Source organism: Alligator mississippiensis, chromosome 4 (genome assembly GCF_030867095.1).
Source record: "Alligator mississippiensis isolate rAllMis1 chromosome 4, rAllMis1, whole genome shotgun sequence".
Classification (NCBI taxonomy): domain Eukaryota; kingdom Metazoa; phylum Chordata; order Crocodylia; family Alligatoridae; genus Alligator; species Alligator mississippiensis.
Genome location: NC_081827.1, coordinates 182,259,082 through 182,270,623, shown reverse-complemented (window position 1 = coordinate 182,270,623; position 11,542 = coordinate 182,259,082).

The window sequence follows — 11,542 nt, the reverse complement described above, 5'->3', positions numbered from 1 at the left end:
TCCTTGCTTCTCTCAAATTTTGAGAATTACCTTAGAGCAATTTAGACTTCCTTATTTTCTTCATCATTTTGTATTATTTTTTCCAACCTAATTTGATATTGCAGAGATGATTTACCAATTTGAGTTTTCGTATAATGTTACTCCCTTGTAAGTACAGTTTAAAATGTTTTCTACAATGGAAAGCTGATATCTCAACGCAACAAAGTGTGAGGTAGGAATGCATCAGTACGGTAAAGACAGTGAAAGCTATGTAGTAGTTCTCTGTAGTCGCGTGTAATCAATGCTAGACAGGCGTGATTTGTAGATGTCATGGAAACAGTAAGCTTCAAAGGATCATCTAGAAGCTGAATGGGACTTTGCATTTGAGGGAAGGAATTTCAGTGTTGGATCTTTTATCCATGGGCAGATTTAGGATTCTGAAAAGCGGGGTACAGTTGGGAAGGTTCATCATTAGATATAGCATTGCTGACTTGACACACACCAGATCAACGCTCAGGATCTCAATATCGTGCTGTTAGGCAGGAGGGTGTGACAGAAAGTTGTATACACACACACACAAACTGCACATACGACACTATGGGCCCACACACACACATATACACACACGCAAACACGCACTTCAGTGGCTGTGTGTGTTAACACTAGGGGGCACCTGGGGGTAATTGGGGTGCTTGGTGACTAGGGGGCACTTGGGGCCCTAGGCAGAGGAGGCACTGGAGATGGGACCGGGAGAGCTGGCCGTGAAACCAAGAGAGTGGAAGCAGCAGAGGTGGAGGTAGGAAGCTGGCAGAGGAAGAGCCAGCAGAGAAGCTGGAGAGGCGGTGTGGAAAGACAGGGTAGAGAGCCAGGAGGTGGAGGCAGATAAGAGCCAGGGAAACAAAGCTGAAAGCTGGGAGGTGGAGGTGGTAGAGCAGCAGTGAGCTGGGGAAGCAGAGAGCCAGCAGAGAAGCCAGGAGGTCAGGACAGGTGGAGGTGATGGAGCAGCAGTGAGCTGGGAGAGCAGGAAGCTGGCAGAGAGGCCAGGACGTAGAGGGAGAGCTGGGACAGGGAGCAGAGGGACAGAGGACAGAGGGGTGGGAGTTAGACATGAGGTTGGGTCAGAGGCAGGGGCAAAGAGAGAGGAGATTAAGTAGGGAGCCTGCAGCAAGACAAAAACCAGCTTGGGGTCCAAAAATATCAGTTTTATTAGACAGGCAACACAATATACAGACCACGAAGTTATTGGTTGCCACACACACTCACACACAAACTCCCACATGCACTCACACAATAGTAGCAGGAGGAAAAAAGTTTGGTAGAGGAATTGGAGTCAAGGTGAACAGAAACAGAACCCAGGGCCCTTGCTTGGAAGGAAGATGCAGGTGATAGCTACCTATCCCAGGCTGAGAGTTGATCCTCAATGGCCAGCATCCTTGATGGCCAGGGGTCTTCTCCAGCAAGGTGTTGTCCAGAAGGGGTCACCAGCATGGCCTCTGGGTGGATAAGTGGCGTGGCATAGGGCTGATCCAAATGGAGAGGGCGTCCCAAGGAGGTCACACTCTACAACCCCTTTTATAGGGGTGGGTTACCTGCGACTCCAATGGCGAGGACAGGCCAAGGAAAGGGCCAGTCCTGCTCAGATGAAGTCATGAAGTTCCAGGTGTCCTCATTGTCTGCTGGGATACAATGGTGGAGTTGCTGGTTTCTGTTCTGTCCTTTGTTTCCATGTTGCTGGTTTCTTGGAGGGTCTTTATCTTTCAAATATTGGGTTTTGTCTCTGGTCCTGGGAGTAGGTCTGTAGGTTTCAGGGACAGTCAATGCAAGGTGGTGGTAGGTTTGTTAATGGTCGTTGATTGTCCAGTCATTAAGCTGATGGTCCGGTCATTCAGTAGGAGCTATTTTTAGGCCTGCTACCATTATGTCTTAAGCACTCTCATTCACCCAGGAACCAGTTTACATAGGAGGGGTAGGTATGAGTCAAAAGTTGCAACACAATTACAATAGGGTCTGCCCGGGCAGGGGACACAAAATGGAGACTTAACAAGACAAGATGGAGACTTGACATTACTTTGGCTAATTTACAGATACAGGCCTAAATAATACGATATCAATGTAAAACAGTTAAAATCAATACAAAAATAATAGAACACTATTTACAATATAAATGGGGCTTGTTACAATAATGGAATACAAGAACTTATTTTAGTTTATCTACGACTACTTATAACTACTTATAAAGGATAGATAGGGCAGAGAGAAAGTCATAAATGGTTGGGGAAGGGGAGGGAATGTATTTTTAAATACATTCTGGGGGTTTTGCTACAGCATACCACATATTTTCTACAGGTAAAAGAAACTAGGAGCTTTATTCATATGCTAGGGGCCCAGGGCTAAATTGTTCAGTTTAAGATAAAAACAAAAACAAATATAACTATTGGAATGTGCATTAATATTCTAAATGAAGAGTGTAGAAGGAATCAGACACATTATAACCATGAAGTAACTCTTTTACTGCTGCCAAAATAGAAATGCTGCTACCTCTTGCAGGCAGTTGGTTTTAAACTTTGGGTGGAGCAGGAATCAAAGTGGGGGGGGGGGAGGGTGCAACTGTACTACTGCATCCCCCCGGATCTGCCTGTGCTCTTATCCATAAAAGGACAATTATTGTCCAAAATTAGGAAGGGGTCAAAAGACGATGCTACACTGTTTTGAATGTCACCAGGAAAACCAGGATAGTACGATTAGTTTTCACCCCTTGAAGTAAAAAAAAAAATCCATCCCAAAACCTAGATCCTATAAACTGTGATTGAAGCATAAAGGAAGACACTTGCATTTGAACGATGAGAAACACATTTTGAAGATGTTCCAAAAGATCATCTAAAGATCCAGATCATCACTAAAATCTTTCCATAGTCCTAATCAACCTGTATCTGGTTGTCCTGGTTAAATTGTAAAGAACATAAGGGCTTGTCTAGTTATGCATATATTCTAGCTTCATGGAAGGCTTGCAACAGAAGCTATATAGGTAGACAGATGGTCTATATAGAACAGAAGCTATATAGGACCCAGCTGGTCCCACCTCATTGTAGGACTAGATCTAATTCTATTGCTCTTCAGTTCACCTGAAATTCCTTATTCGCCATCAGAATCTACATGGATTATGTTCACCATGAAGGCCAGGTTTTTGTGAACTGGCATGAAAATACTTCTTTAGCGGGAATGCAAGATGTAGGCTAGGACCTCTGCTAAATCCCCACTTAGTTAATTTCTTGGTCTTTCAAAGGTTCTCTTGTGCTAATATCACATCAACCTTGGCTTTTGAGCAATGACTGATCACATGTTCTGTCTCAGTAAGACATTGCTTTGCATTCCAGAGCATTTAAAAACCATCCCTGCCTTCCCATGATTTCTCTTAGTTATTTCTATGAGCAGACCACACTGCTCTATTCTCTCTACCCAAACATTTGAATAGTGAATCAACTTCTTAACAGCTGCCATAAGCAATCAAGTCACATTTTAAAAGAGTACATAAGAATAGGGACTAAATGCAAAGGATGTGCATGGTGGTATTGTCTTCACAGCTTAACTTGAGTTGTAAAGCAAATCATTAGTTCAGGGATGGCCAACCTGAGGCATGAGTGCCACAAATGGCAGGTGGTGCACAGCATATTAGGGGGTTAGCAGGGAGCAGAAAGCAAAGTAGCAGATTAGGCAGGAAGCATGGGGAAGGAAGCAGAAAGCCGACAAGTAGATCAGCCAGGGAGCATGAGACTGTGAGCAAGAAGAAGAGGAGCAGATTGGGCAGGGGGAGGGGATTGGAGTGTCCCTTGGGGAGTTGTGGGACTAATTTATGCCTGCCAAAAGGGTTTGCTTCCAGTGACTTAGATGACTATTAGCTCCTAGTTGTGCTTTCTAGGGGTTGTAGGTTTCTTGCTGTGCATCCTGCAGCAAGACAGCAGCCCTGGACTTCAGGAGGGAAGATTTCATTGAGCTAAGGAGACTAGTCAGGGAAGAACTGAGGTCCCGGAGGGGTGGGGAGTTGGGAGTCCAAGAAGAGTGGTCATTCCTGAAGGAAACGATCCTCCAAGCCCAAAGGGTGGCAATCCCAACACAGATCAAAGGGGGCAAGAGTGCTCAAAAGCCCCCATGGCTAACCAAAAACATCCAGGAATGCCTCAAAGCTAAGAAGGAGGCATATGACCAATGGAAGGAAGGGGCTATCACCAGGAAGGACTATACCTTGGTTGCTCAAGTTTGTAGGGAGACTGTTAGGAAGGCTAAGGCGGAGATGGAACTGGGACTAGCAACCCGGATAACAAGAAATCATTTTTTTTAAATACATAGGGGGAAAAAGAAGGTTCTGGGTAATGGGGAGCCTCTTCAGGATACGCTTGGAAATCTGGTGGTCTCCCCAGACGACAAAGCTAACCTATTTAACAATTTATTTGCCTCCATTTTTCTGAGCAGGGACCAGGTCATTCCCCACACCGGGATCCCCGATGGTCCCAGGGGAGGCACAGCCAGGCCCAGGGTCAGAGAGGACCTAGTCAGGGAACTTCTGGTGGGACTGGATGTGTTCAAATCAGCAGGTCCTGACGATCTCCACCCCAGAGTGCTGAGGGAATTGGCAGAGGTCATTGCGGGACCCCTGGCACAGCTTTACGAGCACTCATGGTGCTCTGGTGAGGTGCCAGAGGACTGGAAAAGGGCCAGTGTGGTTCTCATTTTCAAAATAGGGAGGAAGGCGGACCCAGGAAATTATAGGCCCGTTAATCTTACCTCGGTCCTGGGGAAGCTCTTCGAGAAAATTATCCACATGCACATCTGTGAGGGGCAAGCAGGGGAATGTACGCTTAGGGGCAACCAACATGGGTTCATTAGAGGCAGGTCCTGTCAAATCAACCTGGTGGCCTTCTATGACCAGGTCACAAAATCCTTGGATGCAGGTGTCGCGGTGGAAGTAGTCTTTCTGGATTTTAGGAAGGCCTTCAACACTGTCTCTCACCTCATTCTCATTAAAAAATTAGGAGATTGTGGTGTTGATGCCTACATGGTCAGATGGGTCACCAATTGGCTGGAGGGCCGCACCCTGAGAGTGGTGGTGGATGGGTCATTTTCGACCTGGAGGGATGTGGGCAGTGGGGTCCCCCAGGGCTCAGTCCTCGGGCCTGCACTGTTCAACATCTTCATCAGCGACTTGGACGAGGGGGTGAAAAGCATCTTGTTCAAATTCGCAGATGACACTAAGATGTGGGAGAAGTGGGCATGCTAGAAGGGAGGGACAGGCTGCAATTGGATCTGGACTGGTTATAGGGGTGGACGGATGAGAATAAGATGGGATTCAATACTGACAAGTGCAAGGTGCTGCACCTAGGGAGAAAGAACCAGCAGCACACCTACAGGCTGGGGAACTCTCCTCTCGTGAGTGCAGAGGCAGAAAAGGATCTTGGAGTCATTATAGACTCCAAGATGAACATGGGCCGCCAATGTGGGGACGCAGTCAGGAAGGCTAACCGCACCCTGTCATGCATCCACAGATGCATCACGAGCAGGTTCAAGGAGGTGCCCCTCCCCCCCTATATGACACTGGTCAGGTTGCAGTTGCAGTACTGCATCCAGTTCTGGGCACCGAACTTCAGGAGGTATGTGAACAACATGGAGAGGGTCCAGAAGAGGGCCACCACCCACATGATCAGAGGGCAGCATGGCAGGCCCTACGAGGAGAGGCTACAAGACCTGAACCTGCTTAGCCTCCACAAGTGAAGACTGAGGGGGGATCTTGTGGCCATCTATAAACTGGCTAAAGGAGACCAGCAGGCAATGGGGGTGTCCCCGTTCCCCCGAGCACTACTGGGAGCAACAAGGAATAACAGCCATAAGTTGATGGCGAGTAGATTCAGGCTAGATATCAGGAGGCACTACTACTTCACAGTCAGGGCGGCTAGGATCTGGAACCTACTTCCAAGGGAAGTGGTGCTTGCTCCTACCCTGGGGGTCTTTAAAAGGCTAGATAGACACCTAGCCGGGGTCGTTTGACCCCAGCATTCTTTCCTGCCCATGGCAGGGGGTCAGACTTGATGATCTGCTCAGATCCCTTCTGACCCTACCAGCTATGAAACTATAAAACTACAACAACACAGGACCCTGACATGTCATACAAACCCCTGCTGCCAAACCACATGGACCCTCACATTGTGCAAGCCCCCCAGTTGCACCACACAGTGCCCTGCTATGCTGACATGCTGCATTATGGAAGCATCCTGCTTGCACAGACATGCACATGCAGTACCGTGTGCAGTCCCCTGTCATATGCTACCCTTGCTCCTCACTGCACTGTGGGCGATTCCTGCTGTACCACATCAGCACAGATCCTTACAAGCCCTCCAGCCATGTGATTCCTCAGCTCAGGGGAGGGGTCAGGCAGTAGAAACTGGAAATCTGAAGACTTGACATCAGCAGCAAAAAACAAAGTGGCAAGCGATGCCTAGACCAGGAGCCTGGTGCAGGGTCACAGTTTAGCCCCTTGTGGACTGCAGGCAGTCCATGGGCCACCAGTTGGAATGCCCTGTGCTAGCCCAATGTTGTGTCTAAAAGGGACCTAAAAAACTTAAATCAAATGCTGTTATTCTTTCAGTTGCTTTCCTTCTCTATTTGAAAGCTCTCTGCATGGGACAAGTTTCACTACACTCCCCCTATAAATTAAATTGCTCCTATTCTTGTAGGCCTTTTGTACAACAACATGGAAAAAAAATGAATCTTAAAAAAAAAGGACAGGAATATGTTTGGAAAAACCAGAAAGATGATCTGAGTGGTTGAGGAATTTGTGCAGTACTTTAACCTATCTTAACTTGCGTTCACAATTTGCTGTGTGCAAAACAATGGTGGCTTTTAAGATACAATTTTATAGATCAGGTGAAAAATCACACATCATAAATCTTGGATTTTGAGATATTCATATGAGCTGACTGTAAATTAAATGCTTACTGTTCCTAGGTGGTCCAGCAATAAAAATAAATAAATCCTAATATATATGTTATTAACATAACCAACTTTGAATCTAACCTTTATCACTATTGAATTCCTACTCAGGCATCATTCTATTGATAATATCCATTTCCATTTTATCAATTATTACTTTGTTTTAAAGCAATATATGGCAGTTAATAAAAATTCAAAGAAAAATTATACACGCAGAATAATATGAGAGGAAGGGAGAAAGCTTAGATAATGTTTAATGTTTCTCAAATTAGTACTTTTCATTATCATGGTACCTATTATAAAGGGTGAATAAATGATTAATAGACCTTTCAATAAATGGTTAGTCAACTGTTAGAAATTGTAATAGAGTCCAACAAGTCATAGGTTGATTAGTTAGAATAATAGCTAATAAACAGGTAGAGCAGGCTGTACCATCTAGACCACACAGTGCTGGCTGTAACATGGCTATAGCATTTTTTACTATCGTATTTTAAACAATTTAGAAATATAAGGCATTTGCACACATGCTTGTGCTGCAGCACTGGGTGCTTTTAAAAGCTCCTGGCACTGTGGCGCATGCATTTGCATAAATGGTGAAATGCGCATCACTGCTGAGAAAATGGCAGTGGCACGCTTTTGAACTAAAACACATCAAAGGTGTTTAGTTCAAAAGCACACTGCTGGCATTTTCTCAGCACTGACATGCATTTAGCTCTTTGTACAAATGCATGAGCTGCAGCACCAGGCACATCAGCTTACATCCTCCACAGACTCGATTAATCGAATCTGCTCCAATGCACCGTATCTCCGCCGTGCCAGAGCAGACAAATGTCTGTGTATAAATGCTTATACTTTTCATGCCAAGTGTGGCCTACTTCATTTCAGGCCCACTACTATCAAACTGGAGGGCAAATGACTAAGAATACTCCTGTTCTTACCGATTAACATGTTATCCCTTCTGTTAGTAGGACCAGGTAAAGTCAAGTATCAGAATGTGGCCTTTGATTGTACATAGTGAAAATGACCTGCAACAGCCTTGTGAATCCGAGTATGTTATTATCTCATGGCAATGGGATCTAGCCTCAAATTTCTAAACTGTGTCCATTGACCAGTATCTGGGAGCTTGACTGTGTTATTTCAATCCTAATTACCTACCTGAATGTTCTCATTATTCATCAGAAATGGGATAGATGTTTGAATAGAAATCCGTTTGTGTTGGTTCAGAGTGTAGGCAGGTTCAAGTTCTTCTTAGAAAGAGTGAAGTGAAGTGTAAACTATATTACGTAGTTAAAGGACAATGTTAGCTGTTTTTTCCCCCTAGAGGTTTTTCATTCTTTGTTTATAATCCTTCTTTCTGAAAGGCTTTAGTATAATTTTTCCCTTCTTTTGTTCTCTACCATTTAGCAAACATTAATTCCTCCCTTCTAGCCCCCTGTTGTGAGCAGCAATGAAAAAATAACAGCTGTGTTAGTAGCACCAAGAACAATTTCACCTCCACGTCATGCCAAAACACCTTTGTCTATACACCAACATCAGCAACTGTTTCAGTACGGCATTAAGAGGAGGATTTGCAGAGCCAGCAACGACAACAAAAATGGCTTTTCACGTGTCCTACAAAAAATGACTACTAAAAAACATTCTTACCAAAGGAATGGCATAGTCTTAAAACAGATCTTGCTACGCAAAATCTGAAGGGGTTTAAGGAGATTTTGGAGTAGAATAGTTTTAACATGTAGACAGCAAAAGGGTCACTGTGCATGGAAAAAGCTATTGCTATTTCCCAGTGGGTTTTGGTATCTCAAACTTTGTTTAGGGGAAAACCTTCCAAATTTTAATATTTTCTGGAAAAGAGACCGGAACCCCAGGTCCAGGGCAGGACATCTAGTCAGTGGACTCATGGCAGTATAATGGAAGGATGGCTGCTTGCCCTGGAGCAGTGCGTACACAAGCCTGGGCCCTACAAGAGTCCTCCAAAGTGGGCTGCTAAGGAACTAGAGAGGCAAGCTGGCTAGAAACTAGATAGGTTTCCAACAGCAAACTGCCCATTTTCCATTGCATCGTCTTTGAAATCCAACTGCTTTTTTGAAACACTCTAATTTCAATGCATTGCCAGAGTCCAATGGAAAAAAAACAACCCATGGAGAATTTCCAACCAGGCATTGTTATGAACTGTAAGATCCAAAATGAAATGCTATGGAGGTTCACAGATTTATTGTTATGGCGAGCGTCATCAGGTGGCTCAGTTACACTCAGTGTTCCAACTTCTTTTTAGCATGCAAGCTAGCTTTCACTCTTGGAAAGACATCCTATGTTATTAGTTTGGGTTGTGCAAGGTTTTGAACAGGGACAGCTTGTAGTAATAGAGAACTGTGCAAGCTGTGGGACAGTTTACTTCATGCCTTGGGCTTCGATTAGTCAAATCTTGGAAAAGAATTTCTCCCTGGGGTAGCAAACTCCACAGAACTTAGAGAGAAGAGTACAAGTAACTGGAGGAAGAATTTGGAGAAGGCACCAGAAACTGAGTCTTTGCACATGTAACTATAATGGCAACTGAAGTGGAGGCATTTTTGTAAACAGCTGTCTTAATAAACACCCAATTTAGTTTTACAAGCATGGAGTTCTCTCATTTTATTATCCAACATATGGTAAACATCAGGCCAGCAGCAAAGAAATATGGCAAACCAAAGAGCACCTAGAAACAGTTCTCCAGCAGGAAAAGGGACTCACACCACTGGGCGGCCAGTCAAAAATCCACTCACACCACTGGCTTGCCAGTGTTGGGAGTCCCTCTGCCACTGTGCAGTCTTGGAAACAAAAATTGAATCTGTATACAGAGCTAACCAGGGGCATAAAGGTAAAGCATAACCTTTTTTTGCTATCTCACTGGAGAAAGAGGATGAGAAGTGACATAGATGCTGTTGCAAAAACAGTGCCCCAAACCCTGAAACAGCTGATAAAAGAAGTTTGGGGAATATTTTGGCCCCAGACAGAATGAGATTATGGAGAGGTATTAGGATTTTTCATTTGTTTTTCTGAACCAAAGAAGCAGGAGAGGGAATAGACATATGCAGTATAGAAATGCAACCTCTTGCACCCTATGTACCTTCAGAGGCAATAAAGATTTCCTAATTAGAGCCAAAATTGTTTGTGCCAAGCCTGATTCAGCTTATTGAGGAAACTGTTGAAATCCAGAAACATGCCAGCGATGCTGCTCCTGGCATCCCTCTTCAGCTGCTGTCAAGACCTTGGTCTCTGGCACGCTGGAGAAAGGCTGCTTGGGATGACCTTGCAACACTCTCCCTGGTATATGTCCAAGTTTGGAGCAGCAAGTGGGAGTGGATGAGCAGAGTGTGCTTGGGAGTATCATGGCTGGGGCTATACTGTAACACCCTTAATATACACACACTCCAGAAGGCAGCATGTGAACTATGCTAACGGATCAACAATCGATTCTATTTCCACCGCAGCCTGGAGCTAGTCACAGTAGACTCCCTGTCATACTGATATAAGATTCTGTGTACATCTGTCAGAAGTCTATGTATTCTTGAGATAGCCGGCACATTGTAGCATAGGAAAGTGCAAAAAAAATCACGAGGCATCAGTTTTAAAGTACAACTCTATACAATAAGTGCAGCTAATATGAAGGCAATGGAAGAGTAGCACTGATCCAAAACCAACAGCCCACAGTATTTGCTAGTAGAGCTCTGACATGTAAAGGAGACATGCTCACCTTGTAAAGGAGTTACTGACTGTGCCAGACTGGAATGATTCCATCAGCTTACCTTTGCGCATCAGGTGGACATGCAGGCAGATCACCAGGTGGTAGGACCTATATTACATCATCTGTTACTGAGACTCAAGTACTATGAGGAGAGGATGAGGTTCTGCTCAGGAGAGTGATTACTGATAGCAGAGAGCTTGAGCAGGTAATTTCAGATTATAATTGCAAGCTCTAAGGAACAGGGGACAAAATTTATCAGGCCACTATCCCTTCACATCTCTGAAGGGCAGTTCCAGGCAATTGAACAAAGTACCAAAGAGGATGGGGTACTAGAGGCTGTAACACAGATTATGGTCCAGTGTTGATCAAACAGCACAGAGAAAGTACTATAGGAAGTTATGTGTAGCTAGGAATGGAGGCATGCCCAAGACAAGCAAGGCAGAGTAGTAACTACTGGTCAGGCATACATGCCTAATTAAAAGCATACACAGAATAGATTCAACATGATTCAAAGAATCCCAACCTTAGGAAAAGGTTGGAACAGATCTGTTAACTTTTAATGATAGATACTCCATGGTCATACTAGATTACTCCACTTGCTGGGAGGTGGACTACCTGGAGGACAGTTAGGCAAGAACCATGATCAGGAAACTGAAGATCATAGTATGCTGGAGTACTCAGAGTATTTGATTGCAAGGCTGGGTTTGAGGACAAGATGTCTTCCATTGTGCACCCATAAGGCAACAGGGAGGCAGAACTGGCAATAAAGCTGCTCAGAGGTTGATGGCAAGGGCAAAGCAGACAGGAAGCAGTCCCTTCCCACTAACATTAAATTGTTGTGGGACACTCTCACAGAGACTACAA